Source organism: Protopterus annectens, chromosome 14.part0 (assembly GCF_019279795.1).
Source record: "Protopterus annectens isolate FY-2018-M chromosome 14.part0, PAN1.0, whole genome shotgun sequence".
Taxonomy (NCBI): Eukaryota; Metazoa; Chordata; order Ceratodontiformes; family Protopteridae; genus Protopterus; species Protopterus annectens.
In genome coordinates, this window is record NC_056748.1 from 215,169,346 (window position 1) to 215,189,583 (window position 20,238).

The following is a 20,238-nucleotide window of genomic DNA, read 5'->3' on the forward strand; positions in this document are numbered from 1 at the left end:
CAAATACTGAATGGCCAAAAAAATCGGACTGAAATATACTAAGTCTGAGATTGCAGTTTCTCAAAATATTCTCTTTTCTCCAAGGTATGGCAATCTCAAAGTTACCATATATAGGTTCAAAGGGTGTTGGGAGCTTGCACAACACATGGGAGATGGGGGGGGGGGGCTCCATTTTGCAAGAAAACAAGGTTTAAAAGAGAAGAGTGATTTTCAAGATTTATTCTTCTGCATTTTCAATTAGTTTTTCAGGTCTCACTCTGGATTTCTAGTGCCAACATTTCAAGAGGGAGACTTATTCAACAGCTTGAGTTCAGCAATCACAGGAAAGAACGTACTCCTTTGAACTGGCAATATGATATTACAGTGTCTTAAAAATGTTGCCACATCACAGAAACAATAAAATGGTACATACCATCTTCACCCCTCTGCAGAAGCAATACATACTCCTTTCAGTTTTTCATAAGAAACCTGCGATGGATAAACCTGCATTCTTAACTAGTGCATTCAAACTCTGGAATAATATTTCGGTCCCTCTGAGGCAACTCTTTTTTAGAAGTCTTTTCAGAGCAGTTCTCATACACTGTATCTGAACTAACCATGACCACGGACGCTGTTCAGTTATCACCTAATATTTTTAACTCAGAGCTCAATACCCGATGAATAGTCTGCAATGCCTTCTGTTGACTATATTAATTAACCCTGCCTCATATGTGTAATTTGTCTATCTCAATCAGAAGTGCACACTCTGTTTTTAAGGATTCCATCCCTAATAATTGTAAATATGCAATTTAGTTTTTCAGTTTCACTCGTTACTCTGTAGAGGCCGAAAGTATAAATTCTTCTCCCCATACTCAAAATTTCTGTAACACTGCCTTACTATTTCAGTCTGAATTCAAATGGACTCATTTAAAAGTAGAAAAGCATAGTATTTTATTTGGCCAGCAATCTCTCCTTTAACAGATAGTATGGTCTACAACATAGGTCTTAAGTACTAAAAATGTTACTGTGGTACACAGACCATACTAATGTTTGACAAACACTGAATGTAGAGCATTCTGGTTTTGCACTGCTCACAAACGTACCATTTTCATGGAGCACAGCTAAAGTGATCTTGTAACCAAAAGTATTTTATTGTCAACCCTGCTAGCTGTAGCCATGCTACATGTCAGTCTTTTTTAACCTTGTCAGTAAAGCATAAGTGGATTGTTTCTCTATACGTTAGAAACACAAAGCCTAAAAACAAGCATGATAACCATAAACATTAGGATGCCTTCCAAATATCCCAAATAAAATCAAAACCAAAGCTTAAAAAGGTCACACAGGCAAACCATTCAGTAAAAACTACAAGAAAGACCTTGTCATGCTAGTTTATTCACTGTGTAATACCTTACATCTCCAGTAATAGATATCCATGCAATATTTGAAAACAACCCTACAAAGGCATATCATTGTTTTAGCGACATGGCTTCGGAATGCCCGTGACATTTTTACTTTTTAAATTTGTATACCATAATGTTGAGGCATGGAAGATATTCAGTGAGATCATGGAAGACAGGATCGTCCAAGGATTGAGCGCCGGGAACACCCATGAAGATGGTCTCGCAGGATGACAAGCAGTTGTTGAAATGGACTATGGACCTTTGAAACCACTTTACGGTGCTACTACCAAAGTTACATTTTTGCAACTCTCCAAGCAAAACACTATGGTTTATAGTTCCAAATGCACTAGTCATGTGTACAGCTATCCCAGCAGTGATAAATCTTCCACTGATATTATAATAATTGGAGTCCGTTACAGATAGTAAAGCTGCTGTATTGCTAATGCATTTCGGAATCAATGCTGCTCGTCATTCAATAGTCCAAAACTATGTATATTTATGAGCAATTGTTTGTGCAGGAATTTTTTGAAAACTTTAGCAAGTGGGCAGAGTGTAGAGGTAGATCTAAAAGAATTTTGGGGATGTATACGTTCAGTATAGGGAATATGATGGAATGCTTTAAGTCTGGTTGTGCTACTCCTGTAGTGAGGAGAAGTTTAAATATGAGGATTATTGCTTTAACAATTCGACATGATATCCTACAGATGAAAGTGGGATTTAGTGAGAAGAATCTGAGGGATGATTGTTTTAGATCTTTTAAAGTGCTTGCTAGTTTATTTTACTGAGAGTTACCTGAAATGCAGCTGCACATTCAGCTAGGGGGTATAGTCATGGTTTGATATCATCCTGTTGGTTTAGCAGTGAACCGTGCTCTAAAACATTACACATAACTACCATAAACCTAAAAAGTATCTGCAACAGAAACTCCATCCCGCATGCCTGGCTAGCTCATAACAAAATTGACATCTTCACTAACACAGAGACCTGCTTAAAACCTAATATAAGCAACTATGAATTCCCTCACCCAACTTCAGTGTAATAAGGGTAGACAGAGCTAACAAAAAAAGGAGGCAGCATTGCCATCATATTCCCAAATACTTTTAACTTCCTCCCATTTACTGGTCACATCCCACAATTCTCTAAAGCTGAAATACTGGTCTCCTTCCTGAAAATAAATAACTCTCAAAATCTTTATATCATAGTCTTATATACCCCCCTTGGTAATAGCATACCAATTCAACAAAAAATAATATCTGAGGCTTCCCACACCATAAAAAAAAACTATAATACTCGGAGATGTGAACATCAACTGGTCAACATTAGTTCATTCACCAATATTAATCTGTTCTACTTCTCCCAACTAATCGCCACCCCTACTAGATATAAAAATGTAATGTAAAACCAACAAAGGAACTATCTTAGACTGGATCCTAATCTCTGACCAACAAAAATTTAATCAACCGGTACCCTCCCTAACTCTATAAGTTATCACCTTCCTGTCTATGTTACTCAAACTACCCACCCTTTCAGAAAAAAAAAACACTTCAAACATATCAGGAACCTATCCAACTTCAACCCCCACACTTTCAATGACATCCTGGAAAGCATTAATTGAAAAAACCTAAAAACTCTCTCCCTAGATGAGACCCTGCTCTATTTCAATGCTAAGCTCTAAAAATATTAGACCCCTCCCCCGAACTAAAAGAATAAGAACTAATCATGCTCACTGCTTAACAAAATCTACTAAGGAACTACTGATAACTAGAAACAAGACCTTGGAGCTATGGCAAAAACACATGAACAACTCTATTAAAATTCAGACAACTTTGTAATCAGATTAAAAAACTTGTAACCAAAGACAAGAAAGAACACTACTCAAAGCTACAAAAAACCACACATATAACCCTAAACAATTCTACTCCACTGTTAATACTCTCTTAAACCCTGGCACAAGAAGTAACCCTTGCCCCCATCCTGATAAAACATCTGATCTAACACCAAGCACCTTCATCTCCAACTTCGTACACACTGTAGCTAATATTACAACTATATTTTCTCAACCTCTCCCCACATCTATCATCCAAAGCTATACTCCTCTCTCCCAACATACACAGCCCCAGTCTCCACTCTCTATTACAAACACACTAGGTCAAACCACCCCTACTCACACCCACTCCCAGTCCCCCTTATTAACCCACACAAACTTAGCTAAACCTAATTCCATGTCTGAATTCAAACTCATTACTGTCCAAGCAACAACCTTCACTACTGTCCCAACAACAACCATAAAAAGACTACTTCTAAAACTAAAACCCAGTTCAAACAGCAGACTGTTTACCCATAGAATATCTAAAAATTGCCACAAAAGCTATTGCCTACCCTATTAACATACTCATAAATAGGTCCATCCAAAAATCCTATGTTCCCAACCTCTGGAAAAATCATTCATCCTACATGTCCACAAAGGGGTACCTCAAATAATACTTCCAGCATCTGTCTATAGCTATTCTATCCTCCATTACAAAACTCCTAGAAAATATGTACACAAACAACTTCTATAATTCCTTCTCAATAATTAAATCCTTCCTTAAACTCAACACGGTTTTAGACCTGGCCATAGACTTCAACTGCCTTGATATCCTTTATGGACTTAGTTAGTAAAGCCCATGACTTTGGGAAGATTGGCTCAATTCTATTTATGGACTTGCCTAAAGCCTTTGATACGATCTCTCACTCACTCCCTCCTTTTGCAGCGTACTAACATTGGACTATCTATTCCATCTCTCAACTGTTTCAAAAGCTACCTATCAGACAGAAAACATGCTGTAAAATGGCAACACACCACATCCCCATATATCCACAATCCCACTGGTGTCCCCAAGGCTTCATATTAGGACCTCTTCTGTTTAATATTTTCATCAACGATCTCCACTTATCATTTCAGCAAGGGTTTCCTGTTCAATATACAGATGATGCTACTATAATCTGCTCTGCCAAAAATTCAAAACAATTGCAACAAATCACTCGATCTGCATTCAAAGCCAGACATGGCTCTACAATATCCACCTGTCTTTAAAACCTAATAAAACCAAACTGATAATATTCACTCCAAAGAAAAACACTCCCATCAACAAAATCCATATTCAACATACTCTCCCTGAACAACACAAAATTGAAATAGTTACCCACACTAAGCTGCTAGGTGTCATAACTAATGAAAACTTAAAATGTGATCTACACTTCCACAATAACAGCAATAAGACATACAAAAGACGACTTCTTTAGAAACATAAAAATGTCCTCTCTCCCTGCAAAACAAGTACTTGTCTCCACCTATCTACTTCCTTTTCTTGTCTGTGATACTCCATTGCTAACCAACCTCCCATCCTCCCTCAAAGCTAAACTAAAAATATGCTATAACAAAAGAGCTAATTTGCAAATTCCCCCACTGTCGTACATCTCTCCAACTAACTACCACACATAAATTACTTACTAAACCATAGGATTACCCTGCCCTAAATTCCTTATTCTCTTACTACAATCTCAATATGCACTTAAGATCAGAAAACCAGCACCTCCTCCAAATTCAGAAACCAAAGCTACCTGCTGGTCATCTACTATACTCCTGGGTTATAGCTAAAACCTGAAACAGCCTTCCTCTAGCCATTCACACAACTCAATGCACTGTTTCCTTCAAAGCAGCTCTGTGCACTCACCTCCACTCTAATTAGATTTGTAACTACACCAAGACTCTTCCTTCCATAACCTAGCTCTTAATGCCCTCGTATTATTCCCATAGTCTTCTATTTCAACTCACACTCTTCTTTTGTCCATCTCAAATACACTGCCTCACTACATTCCCTCCCTTGTTCACTATTAGCAGCATTCTCTCCTGTCCTCCATCTCTAATTAATTACTTACTTTCACCCCTTCAACTTTACTGCAATCACTATCAAATTCTTACTAGTGTTTTCTTATACCTTCCCTACTTTTCCTCTTTTATACTATAACTCCTGTAACATGGCTGCTAATGGCCTTTTAATGTATTTTTAAGCTTCTATTCTCTCCTATAATATGATTGCTATGCATTTGATATTTACCCATAATACAGTGTCAACAGTAGTTGTACTATATTGTAGTCAAAAAGTATCTAGTTGTGTTTTATGTATTCTAAATGTGCTACTTCGTAATAATTTCTCCTTCTGTGCTTTGTATACTCTAAATGTTGTTTTCTGAGGTGCTTTGTATTTTCCAAATGTTTTTTGTGGAGCTTTTCTTCCCTGGCCTCCACTGAAAATCAACTCTGCTTGCCCCATTAGACCTTCTTGGTAAATAAATGTCAATAAATAAACAAACAGGTAGTGGACTGAAAAAAAGTTACTGATATCTTTGATATTAGGTATTACATTTTTTTTTTTTAATCCTCAGTTTTGCAGGAATTGGCTACAGTCAAGAAAGGAGAGCAATTAGGTCTAGTGTATTGTCCTGTTAGATCCTTTGTTTCTTTCCAAAATTCTTTTGGATACAGAGTAGTAAATTGTTTATTTTTTATGTTGAGATTTGGTAGTGTTGATTAAGATTTTAGTTTGTTCTATAAATGAGAGCTATGACTGATGAATGCTCTTGCCTTTAGGGTTTTGATTCCAGGCCATCCATGCAATGTACCACTTTGTAATGAGGGTTTTAATATCACTGTATACCCATTAGCATCATTGTCCATTAAAACTCTGGCATACAAAGGGATAAAAAGCATCCCGGATAAAGTAGCGGAGAAGGGTAAAGTATGCCAAGGCAGTAATTAAGCTATTTGTAATGTAAAGAGGGGACCAATTTGTGTTTTAATATTTGGTCCAGAATGGGTTGTTAATGGTTTGGGAATGGGAATGGAATGAAATTATTTGAGGTGGGGAATTTGTATTTCTGAATGACCACATGGAGACAACTGAACAGTGGTCACCAAGTGTATTTGGTAAAATAGTAATATTAGTGCATTGGTGACCTTTATTTGTAAGCATATGATCCAAAGTAGAGCGAATTCCAGATTGATAGTTCAGTTTGGTTGGTTTCTTTACAAGTTGCTCAAAGATGAGTTGTAATAGATTTTTATTGACTTGTGCAGACTCAGGCCCTGTAGCAATGATGTTTGTGTTTTATGGGCCACCTTTACGAGGAGGATATCTTTATTACTGTTACTGATGGGGCTAGTATAAATGACAGCAACAGTTATTTGTGTATAACCTCCTAGAGTCAGGTTCACTGTTACCCAGCTTGGAAACATGTCCTTATTATTGCACTATTATTATTATTATTATTACTACTATTAATATTTTTAGAGTTGGTTTCTGTACGGACCACGACTCTCCTCCTATCTAAAACACAAACACTAACATGAGAATGAAGAATATGGAAAGAAGATGAAGAAAATGCCTGTACATAGAATTAAACACCAAAGACTTTTATGCTACCCCAAAACAATCTAAGGGCACAAGACGAGAGAAGTGCAATATGGACAAAAATGTCTTCTTCAAATATAATGGCAAAGAAATGTGGCACTGCAGTGTCTTACTGGAAAAAGAGAACAATATGTGCAGTAGAATTCCACAGAAGTATTCAATAATTTAGGCAAAACTAAGGAGTATGAGCCAGGACAAATAAAGTGATGATCATGCATCCACGAAGATATATAAAAAGAATGCAAACAGCTAAGGGGTGATGAGGTAAAAATCTGCTACACTTTCTACTCAGAGTAAGGCATATGGTACAGCTCTGAAACACTTTCTACTCAAAGAGAAAACATGTGAGCCACTGACAAAATTCTACAGTCCATCTTTGCAAAAGTTGCTAGCAAATGGGATAATGGTAACTAAACAATAAAGGCTCATTACTATTCAAAATTGAGCACACTGATTGGACTGCTGGACTGCCCAATCAGCATGGCCACTGTAAATCAGACATATACCAACAGAAAAACATCTGGCCACTAAAGTACCATTGAGCAACAAGACTTTCTATTGGTATATGCTGAGGGAGATTCATTTTTCTCTGTCGCTTCTCTTGCACTGCACTGATGTATTGTCCAAGTCTGGAAATGTAAGTTGCACACACATCCACAGTACATTGATCTAGGGAAGGGAACACAGCAGAAGACTGAAGAGCCTTTATACAAATGCATTATTTAAGAAAGGTAAGCAATCTCCCACTGTAATTGTATAACAGCAATAATCTATTCCTGTTTCTAGGTATATCAGGATTTATCTATAGTTGGTTTTGTTTAATCACTCAAGATTCACTCTCATGATCAAACCACACCAGCGGGTAAATCCTGATGTATGCATGCATGATCATGGATTATTGCTTAATTGTTGCTCCAATAAACAACTGAGAAGTGAAAAGGATAATTACATGAAGAAGTATCACTACAATCTCAGAGAATAAAAAAAATTCAACATAAAAGGCTAAAGGACATCTTGGTTCTTAATTTGAATTCATAACATCTGGTCTTGCAGAATAGCATCACGGACTATTTCATGTAGCAATTAACTGAAAAAGAAAGCATTTATGGAGAGAAGATCCTCTACACACCCCGTGTAGAGCAGGGATAGTAAAAAAATAAGTATAAACTATTTCCTAGAATGCACCGCCTTATGGTAAGGGGAAAAACCAACAAACTTCCAGTATCTAAAATCTTACATACTTGCAGTGTGTCATTGTAAAGAATACTTTCCAGAATCTGAAATTCTGTATACTCGCAGTATGCCCTTTTAAAGAATTCAGCTAAACTTGTCTTGTTTATGCGAGCTGAACGTTTATGAGATTCAAACTCAGTGCCACATTAATTTACGTAAAGCTGAGCCGCAGCATGGACTCATTCATGATATCCCAAGGTACTCAGCAAATAATATGAGGACATATGAGTGGTTGACTAACAGGCAGGGGGTTCTGGATGATGTACTTATCCATATTTCAGAAACTTTCTGGTAAGATGGTAGAAGATGGGATCGTTTCACAAACGGGAATGGGAAACATTCTGACTAGGTGCAAGTCTGTGGGGAAATATCTAGAAAAAAAAAGCTTCTTATTAATGGGAAGATAGTCATGTCTTGCATGTTTGTGCCACATGCTCTGCAATGTTTGCTGAGGAACCAACATTTCCCAATGGCTCACTAAAGCCTGCTGTTGCTTTGAAGTTTGACAGACAAGCAGTGAGTGAGTATATATGTTGAGGGAACTATAATGAGAATGAACTTGGGTTTATAAGTAATTACTAACTCAGCATTCTGAATCATTTACATAGAACGTGAAAGGGGGTTTGGTTAGGGCAGCAGGATGCCAAGGAGGAAGCTGAACTTGAGGAATGTACACTGGAGATGCAGTCATTTTACAGGACACTTAAGTTACATTAGGAATGCTGTGCTGTTTCTGGTGATCATACTGAAAAAAGGAAAAATTCCACGAAATGCAAACTTATCAGAATGATGGAGATGAAGAAAGGCAGCCTTTTGAGGAAGTGTCAGGGAGCATGACTTATTAATAGTAGAAACACACACACAGAAAAAAAAGTATGTGAAACTGATACATTACTATCAGAGGGCAGCTAGAAGCAGACGTTAGAATGACAAGGAAGGAGAAGTAATCTTTTGTGGTAGCAAGAAGGAGTAAACTGAAAACATTTGAGGAAGTTCTGTTTTAGAAAGATGGTGTTGTGTATTTGGAACATATTCCCAGAGGCACGTATAAAACGTAGAACAAAAGGCTGTTGTACATTTGGCTGATAACAGTCAGATTATCAGATGAACCAAATGTGACTGGCAAAAGAAGAGATGCTGATGGGTAATCTAAAAATTCAGGCATACTCAATGGCCCATACATGCCCTTCTGTCAACAGGACTTTTATTAATTGACATAGCTGTAAGTTCCTTTAATAAGACAGAATGAAACAAAGCACATTACACAATCTGCTGTTTGCTAGCAGAATGTTTTTTGTACAAGGTTTTCTGTCCAGATTTTGGAGTAGTGTCTCTAATATGTCGTCAAACATTTATTCCATCACTCCTAAAATTTAGAATTATTTTAAAAAGTTCTAAATTAACAGTATCAGCATTTTAAAATGTCCCTCCTGATCTGGGGCCTTTTCTGTAATTGTTCTTTGCTTTGTCCATAACTCTGAAGTTAAAAGTTCGGAAGTGTGTGTATAGCTGATGATCTTATAAGACTGATGTGAACTGATTTCTGTGTATTCTCATTCGCTTTATGTGGGGAAGCCTCACAAAGTAGTAATGCTGAAAGTGATGAAACATTTTACTGAACTAGATCTGAAAATTCAAGAAAGAAACAGAAGAAAGAATTCACGGATACTCAGCTTACTAAAACAGTCAAGTGAGAAACCCCACAGAGCAAACCTAAAAGCATAAAAAATGTGTTGCCTACAAAGTCAAATTCTAATCACATTTTCAGTGTAGAAGAGACACTTTACAAAAAAAATATCTGCAATTTGGAATTTGTTCTTTGCTTCATTGTCATACTTTGCTCTGACACTACTTGTATGTTAGAAAGGTTGGTGGACACATACAAGGCAAACTAAAGGACATTATGGGTGGAATTCAAGTGCAGTAACAAAAACAAGGGAATATAAAGATGTATTAAAATCTTGGAAACTATTGATAAAATCCTAATGCGATAGTTTACAAACTGTGCTATATGGTTTCTAGTTAGTGTAGTGCTCCCCTCTGTGTTTTGACAAGGAATTGCACTTAGGTGGTACCCATCACAGCAACACCTGGAGAAGCCTTAAAAATGCAGGACTGTTAACGTCTGGGTTGCCAGGTCATTTTAAAGCTAATTAAAGGTACTCTATGGGAATGTCATCTAAGTGAGTGAGATTGATAGTGCTTTTGGTGTCAAATCCTCTGAGTATTTCACTAGGTCTGTTTTGCATGTAAATGCGCATGTTAACAGACACATAGGTAAGCAAAAGAAGGCATCTTTTAATTGCTTCAGTGAGTTGGGAAAATGATATGATATTACACAGTCTGTCAAGCTCTAATGGTTTCCTCTACTGTAACTTCCAGAAAACTTATAGCCTAAAACTAGGCTTTATGAAGATGGTATACTAGTCTGCTGGGTAAGAAAAAATGTACTAAAATATCACACTTGGAGATATGGAATACAAGCTAGCTACATAGACTAATCCTGTATAAAAGAAAATGAAGACCAGAAATAATAGATGAAAGCTAATGCATTACAGATTACATGCAGTTTTATCAGATTTTGCGTCACGATGGTGGATTGATTTAAATGGTTAAAATTAGCAAGATTCCAAATCATTCATTATGTCTGGATGTCTTATTATTTAAAGGAATTTAATCCAAACTTCAGCTATTCTAAGTCAGGAACCTGCTTATTTGTTTTTGTTTTTAACTTAAGAATATGCTCTGTGTCACACACACACACTTTTGTGCCCTTTCAATGTATGCCCAAAACCTTACGGAAACATCTATTTTTTTCATAAGTAATCTGCATGTCTTTGACACCTTGAAAAAATAGTTTTGCACACACATCTCTGTGTTTTTGCTAGAATGATTCTGGGTGGATCCTCCATTCACCTGCTTGAGGAATTCAGCTTTAATTTTCCCTTGGTGAACATTCAGATTGTACATATGCCTAACTCACCTGTGGAGGACTTTTACTTGAGGAAAGACAGCCTGTGCAGATTGGCTGTAATGACCTCTAAAGAACAGCAATATTATTTAAACTACAATAAACCCAGAAAGCAAGAAGCAAAACCATAATTAAAAAAAACACCTTAATAACACAGAATATTTTTTAACCTGAGCCTGAGAGCAGGTTCTGTTGATGTTCTAATCTATACTGTTTGAAATAATATAGGCTAAGATTTCAATAAGATCCATGTATACCTGAATTTCCATGTCTCTCAAATAAAAAAATGTATTAACTGTATGCCTTTGTTTACAGAGTTAAAAAAAATGTCTCCCAGGCAACAGTGATTCAAATAAGGTCAATAATTCCATATTTCACATTCAAAACAATGCTGCAATTCCAGTTTTTTTTTTTCAGGTACGGGTAGCCTTAGCTTAAAAATAACTCTGCATACACTATCAAAAACAGAATTGCAGACGTGCAAACACACATCCACATATTCGCAACAGTAATACAAAATATCTGATCTGTAAACATGCAGCATTCTGCCACATTTCCATCTTGAAAATTACGGAAAGTTTACACAAATTTCTGAACATGACAAACAGCACCATTCTCTTCTATATGTGACTTCGGAGTTGTGCTGAGTGCGTAATGTGTTCACAAGGATTCCATGGCAGGACTGCTGGTCACAAAGATAAGTTCCAGTCAGCAACAGTGCTTCACACATTGCATATAAGGCATGACTGCCAATGGCATGGTGAATACTTTGTTTCTTCTGGTTTTGCTAAAATTGATTGAAATCTGAATTATTTCAGGATAATTTGCATTATGGTATATGCAGACCAATGTTGAATATTAGTTTCAGTGTCCATAATATGATCAGTAAAGATTACTCAATGCATACTTAATCATTTCACACTTATTTGCTTACTTTCTTTTTCTTTTATGGAAAAACTTACATTTTGCAACAAAAGTTCTTATTTCTTAAAAGAAAGGCATGTTTCAGTTCTCTATATAAAAACGTTATAGAGATTTTCGAGGGATGGGTTGCATACTCACCTGCCCCAAAAATTACCTGCTTGACGATTCTGTAGGCAATGTATATCAAAAGAGGAGATACTTCTGTATGATTTGATAGCCGTAGCACTCTTGTACCTGTTCAGAGTGTTTTTGACATACAGTCTAACTGAACTAACATAAGGAAAATCTGACATTGCTTGTTTGTAGGGAAAAATCAGTTCTTACTCGGCATCTGGTCTGGTCTTGTGTAATAATGTCATCACTTTCCTCACAGTCCACTACTTTAAACATCAATAAAAAAAGGTACTATCAATTTTAGATTTTCTCTCTCAACTATTTTATTCAGGGTCTTTTCATTCATTAGACCTGCTCATGCAGTCATTTCTAACAAGATGTTGTTAAAATTATTTAACACCATCTTTCAAAACACATAGCATTTTATATGTCCTGTGAATTATATTCGAGGAAGTACAAAAGTCTGCCTTTTTTAGCTGCATATTTTATATAAACTGATTATAAATACCTTTTTGTTTTTACTGTAATTTGTGAGAGTCAGGTGTTCCATTTCCCAGTATGAAAGGTAATCTTCAACTTTTAAAAATGTGTTACTGTCTTTTTCTTTTTATTTCGGTGATAAAAGGTCATGGATTAATTCTGAGACTACCTTGGATAACATGTTTCACAAAACTAAGCAGTAGAGCTGAGAATTCCCAAAATACAACCAGAAATAAACATGTATTCCAAAGACAGGAAAACTGCAGTACCTAAAATGATCCATTAATCAGTGTAAGTTCCTCTTAAGAGTTTTCCTGCTGTGGGCTGTTAAAATATATATACCTCGTTAGAATAAATGGTATTTAGTGTTTCGGTCATTATTTTTAAAATAAGAAACAGAAACAGGCTATGTGGAATAGGTGACCCCCCCCCCCCCCAAATAAAAGACCTGTCAGAAGATAAAACTTGCCAACAAGAGTAGGAAACTGTATGGTTAATACATCTCTAAAGCATACAGAAAATGTTTTGAGTGGTATCTTGGGCTAATTAATTAAAAGGCTTTAGTTTGTCCTGCTGATGGCAATGATGCACTGCTAAGATATAAACTCCAGATAGAGTACCAGAACACAAATCCCTAAAAAGATAATTACTATAATAATAATAACTAATAATGATAGATAATTATTGCTAAATAAATAATTACTCTATTGTAATTGTATGTTATTCTGTATTGTATGCCCTTTTCTTGTATCTACTGGTTATACATATGGAGCTTTTCTCCCCGGGCTTCCACTGAAAATGGGCTCACTTAGGCCCAGTTGACCATCCCGGTAAACAAATGCAGTACATAAAATAAATAGTTTACAGTATTGTAGCTATGTTACACTTATCATTCTGAAGCCTAATGACTAAAATAATTCAATATCACTGCAAGGTCAAATGGAGATATTTTTTTCCTGTCTTAATTTTTGGAAAAGTTTCAGAAATCGAATTCAAGAAATGCAGTGAGAAAGACTAGTTATACTAGTGACCAATTATACATTCACAAGTCCAACCTTAGCATGAACACCCGCGCAAGGGATCTCAAACTCTTTTGCAAAATAAATAAAACATATTGGAGGTATAGGTTTGCATCACAGGGAATATCATTTCTATGGAACTACCTTCCACTCTACATAAACTCTATTGAAATTAAATATGGATAATTGGATGGGAAACCAAAAATTCATGCCCCTGGGTTAGCACCCCCCCATCCCTCATATTTAGGGGAAAATGTAATGCCGTAACCTATCCTTGTTTTGCCTATCTCTAGGTTATCTTTATGCAAAATATAAGGGCAAAAAAATAGTATGGGTATGTAAAGCAAGAATTAAGATCCTCATAGATTTATAGATTAGTAAGTACCCAAGAACCAATTTAACTACATTACTGGCCTCTACCCATTTACATACACTTGCTAAATTATAAATTACTAGATAAGAACACTAACCTTGAACTGGTGACCTGCACAATTCCATGTCAGAATTCACTCACAGAGGTAATCAGTTCTTCTGGTGGCTTTCTAAATTACCAACAGAACTGAGGTGAAACCGAAATTTCACTTCTAGGACACTTTCAGAGCTGTTAAAAATGCTTCCCATAGAACCTCACTGTTTTCATATTTCCATACATCAGTTAATATGTTGGTTTAGCTCCCTCCTTTTATCACAGTGCATCACTTTTCTAATGCTAAAAATGGTTAAGGTGTTTACCTTACAGACACAAGGTGCAGGGTTTGATTCTCACACGGGGTAATTGGCTAGGCTTGAAATGGCCCACAAGGGTAGTTAGCCTATTACTAATCTATGAACCTAAGACTCTGCATTAATTTTTCAGTCTAAACCACAGAGTACAGTTTTATGTGAATTATCATATTTTTTGAAACATTACAAAAGTTAAATCTGTTATCTTCAATTAAAAATGTACAATAGTTTCTCCCTTACAATGTTGTGAATAAACTATATAAAACAAACAGGTCTACTTTGTTTCAATGAAAGCTCATTTCACTGAATTTCAATTCACACTGACCAAATCACTGAAAACTCAAATTACTGAAAACTCAGTACTGTAAGGCAAGTAAAATGCATATGCCCTTTTCCCCACTGTAGTGCGCTCCTGGAGGTAGTATATATAGTTAGGTGGGGTGTAGGGAACACAGCCCCCACATTGGAGTGGAGGTGTAGCCCTCCATTTAGTTTGGGTAAATATTGTTTTCTGGAGAGAGTTAGTCAATGGTGTTGCAAGTATGCATGTCTATGGTTTAAAAGGTATATATATATATATATATATATATATATATATATATATCTATAGATAGATATACATACACACACATACACACACACATTAACTCCAGGATCGCACTACAGTGGGAAAAAGGGCATATACCTTTTACTTGCCTCTGCACAGTGCCAGTACAGTGAAATGAGATTCGGTGAAATGAGTTTTCAGTAATTTGAGCTTTCAGCAATTTGGTCAGGGTAAATCAAATTCAGTGAAATGAGCTTTCAATGAAATAAAGTAGACCCAAAACAAACACATCTGTTATAAATGTTCAGTGTACACACATCTCAAAATCACCCAAGGATATTACATATCATAAACTCATTTACTTTCCTGAAAAAAAAATATGACAGACAGTAACAAACCAAATTAGCATGGTTGGTATCACAGCTTCTTTCTTAGTGGCACTCTAAGTTAGGTAAGGGCTGCTTAATAATTAAGTGCAGGGTACCCGAGGCGAGTATCTGCTTTCTGTTTTATTAGTCACAAGTTTTCAAACTTTTCAGTCATGCAATGTACTTCTGTTGGGCACTTATAGTATAAGAACCTTCACTTTCATTATGTTAAAGAAATATTTCTTCAGTAAAGAAAAAAATGGAAACTGGGCAGAACATAGGTACTCAGAAATGGGGCCAGCAGCTGCGGCGAGTGCATGCCTTCATAATCATTTAAACAGTAAAGCGGCAAGACAGAGGCTTTCCAAAGCAATCAATCAATTTAACAATAAATAGTAATTTAGCCACAGAATAAGACATGCTTTACGATTTTCTTTTCTCAAAAAATGAAAATAAATGAATAGGCAGATAAAATAAAAAAGTAATAATAATAAAAAAATAACATTTGTGAAAAACAATCTTGTCAGACATTTCTTCCCTGATTTCAGAGGCCAGCTGTACTTGTTAGCTTGTTTCCATATCATGGATTGTATTCCTGGTTGTAGTAAATACTTCTTGTGACTTTCAGCTGCAGGACAGGCTGATGTTGAGGTGTCTGAGGCTCTTGTAATTTTGTTCTCAGTTGCATAGGTTGTGGGACCAGATTCAGTACATACAATCTCAAAGAAGTGTGTGAAGTCGCTTGCTAAGCAGGGTCCACAGATACAAAGACCACAGCTTACTTTCCACAATCTAGTTGTGTCAGCTGTATTAGTTCTGTCTCACTGATAATGCAACAGGGGAGCAACTTCATGTAAAGTCTCCTATCTGAAAGGCATTTAAACCTTACCATGAAGAAAGCAATGCTTCTCTTAAGACAGGTGGTGCCCAACAGAAAGCACATCACATGGCTGAACATTTTGAAAAAGCTTGTGATTAATGAAACAGAATGATACCAACCTTAGGCACCCTACATATAGCAAACCAACCATTACCTAACATATGACTTACTATGAAAATCCTTCACCTGTGTTTGCACCAGGACACTTTTCTGTTTTAGCTGGATTTCTGCAATCTTGCAAAGCTTCATCCTACTAAAAACTGATGTATGACAAGCTGTCAGCAGGCAAAAAGAAACCAAAAGCACTTGTACTTGTGATGACCATGCCCTGGCCCAGCAATCAAGGAGCCTCAATCCAAACCACTAACACCAGGGAGGTAGTCTCCTTGAAGAGAAAAGGATAACTAATACACACAGTAAAGTACAATTTCCCTTAAGTGCACACAGAGATCACAGTCAATCTGAGGCTGGTTGCTCCCTTGCTCTCCAGGTCCCCAATAAGACTCCCCACTGGCACAGCTACAGGGTCCAGATCTCAGCCTAGCTGGCAAGCTAACCTCCAGTACCCTCTCTGTCCAACCAGTGCATCGTGTCCCTGCCCAGGTAGCTGACACACCCACACTTTGAGATAAGTATTTATACAACTTCACAGACACTCATGGGAAAGGCTGACACAGATTCTCTAGCTGTGCCCCTTTACCCAGACTATACAGTAATAATTTCTGCCACCACCAGCTAATATTATCAGCTACCCAAAGGCCCTTGAAAGGGTGTCCAATTATTACTGTGCAATATTATAATCCAATGGTAGTATGACTAATCATTCAAGGCTTAATTTGGAGTGACTTTGACAGTAAAATCTGTAACTATGTAATGTACTTTAGAGGTTAAATTATCTCTACATAAACCAGCCACAGGAAAAGGTTTTAAAATATTTAATAATAAATAATTAAAATACAAGACAAAACTACTACAGTACAATGCTACTCAAGTTCAGAGATCACATGGAAACATAAAACAATATCGTAGGAAAGATCTAATTTCAAAGAAAAATACTTAGTCTAACTTTCTTCTAAGTTTAACTATTCTAAAGAGAAATCACAATGCTATAATTCTACTTACATACATAAAGCATAAGCAGTGCTGGGTTAGATGTCCAAGATCAAAATGCTTTCCAGTCTCTCACTCAACAATAGTTTTTAAACACTAACCAACAGTTCTCTAAGGCCCTCCCAAATTACATCATATTGACACTTGGTCTGGAGTTACCAGGCAAAAAAACTGCATTATTTAGCAAGCTAACATCTGCTCAGGAAACTACAGCAATAAAAGACATTTCACATGTACACTCTAGCAGAAACCAGAGCAATAAAGCACCTTCCACATGTAAATGCTGGCCCTTAACTTTAACCTTAAAACAATGGGCATGAAACCTTCATCCAGACTCACTGGAGCCAACTTGTAAAACATCAGAGAGATTCATAAGATCTTTTCAACTTCAAAAGACACATTTGAAAGGCTTGGCTTGGTTTTCCTTACAGCAGATGGCAATGTTGCAACAATCTTGAAGTTCACATTTTACAGTGTTTTCTTTCATTTAAAAACACAAGCCTGTATTTTATATTTATTTATACAATTGATAGAATTATGTATCAAATTATATTTGACTAGGCTGGCAGCCTTCACCCATCTTCCTCCAATCTTCACAGTACTCCTTACACAAAGCCTGTTATCCAAGTTGTCATTTTTCACATTTTGCAGTACTCTTTTGAGAGGAGAACATCTGCTTTGGTGTACTGTTTGAACCAATACACTGGACAGAGTAATACCAGAAAACTGACTGCTGAAAGTCAGATGCCAAGTAGGGAGACATCAGTGCCGATGATTTGCAGTGAGATGGCACACAGAATGGCATCCCTGGGGTGCATGCTAGGTGGTTAGATGACAGCAGCACTAATGACAGGCTGTCAAATATCAACGTCTCCAAGGTCAGGTGGGATTACTGTCTTCTGCACCATTAGCTGAACCAACCGCTATGACACAGGGCTCACAGGAAGAAATGCTTACATGCAGTAATAAACCAGTGTATTATACTTAATGAAAGACTATACCTCCAGTTTTGCAATTGCTTCCAAATGTTCTTAATAAATTCCTTGAAGGCTTGAGATTCAAAAGACAATTAAAGGGACCGATTATAAATGAGACTTGTGGAGAAATAAAAGCTTACTGGTAGAAGCAGACCCTGACAAAACCACTGGATCAGCAATCTCTCAGGTCACTTACATAACTTAAATAAGGACAGTAATGGTAGGGGGTCTTGTATTTGGTATCTGCCTTCTGTTCCACTAGACTTTGAATATTTCCAATTTTTTCAGTATGTCCTACAGTGTACTTATTACACGATTTACAAGAACCTTCTTGCTTTTATGTTAAGGTTTAAAACTGTTGGATTTATTTTGGTTAGCAGAGTAGGAATAAGGTCAGTTTTAAAAATCTTCCTGTCCTTTTTGACAAGTAACATGACAGGTCTTTCTTTTTATACATCTCTGTGGCACTGTTTGCTCCTTGCAAACAGAACTAGGAGCTTGGCGAAAGTTTTGTGTAAAAACATTGAAAGTGGTAGAAATATTTAGGTTATAAATAACATACTAGATTTAAAAACAGACCAGGGTAAACCACTATGACCAGAACCTTTTGCCGAAAGAAAAAAGGGAAATATTTTTTTCCTGGTCATTGCATTATGTTTTTAGGTTACAGTTAATAGACTAAGAATGTTTTGTGTGTGTATGTATATATATATATATATATATATATATATATATATATATATATATATATATACACATATATATATATATATATATTTATACACATATGCATACATACACACACACACACACACACACACACACACACACACACACACACACACACGTCATAATATTTACAGGGTTAGTCCTGCTGGTTTCTGTAGTCACTGTTCTCCAATGCCATTTCTACAGGATGCATCTTAAAATCTGACATGTTCTCAAGGATGTGAGGAAATCATATCCTTGAATGGAGGCACATTCATCACACAGACAGAAATATAGAACTGTACATGTATTTTAGCCATCAAGGACTAGAGAATGTATCTTCTTCTCTTGAATATGCTATTTTATGCTATTTCCATGTTGGAAATATGGGTAGACATTCCATTTTAATGGTCTCCAAGAGAAGAAAATAGGTGTCTTAGAATTCAGAGAGATGTTTTTACTACACTTAATTTAAAGCTATCAGAAATGATGTCCCAGTAAGACATATGAATTTTATTCTGGACACAGTTATACTGCCCATCTTTGAATATGTGACATTTGGAGAATTATATTACCTGAAAGATATTATTTCGAATAGTTAGCATGTCAGGGTGATACATTTCATTGAATGAGACTTTGATCTGTGAAGCTGCAACATCAATCCTTATTAAGACAAGGTATTAAACTTCACTTTTTTTCAGAATACTATTGAAGAAAAAATTAAATTATTATCTCATGGTTCTGATTCACATAATAAAACGGGATCATGACTCCATGCCTTGGATGTATGTAACTGATATTTAACAGACAACCACCAAGATGGTTCTGCAGACTAATATAACAATAATTATTTTTACAGTGAATAATATCTCTGTCATTTTTTTCTAAAAATGTTAGGTATTTCAAAAAGCAAATCAGAAGCACCATTGTAGTTAAATGGTAGGCAGGGTAGTGGGTGATCCTGTACATGCTTACCTCCCCGGGCAGTTTGCACAGATGTGAATGTGGCGTGGGCATGACTGACATCCGAAAGGGCTGTGATGTCATATTCAAATGATGCTTGTGCAAATTTGATGATGACATCATGCATACAATTTAACCTATATATATATATATATATATATATATATATATATATATACACACACACACACACACACACACACACACACACACACACACACACACATATTCAAAAGTTTGCTTCATTGAAGGTAAAAAAAAAAAAAAGCCAATATGCAGGATAAAAAATCATGCAATCGTACATACTGGCTTTTGTTTTGTATGTCTGAGACGGTGCTTTATTTGGGATGGAGGAATTTGTCCTTTCTCCACTGTAATGCAATCTCAGA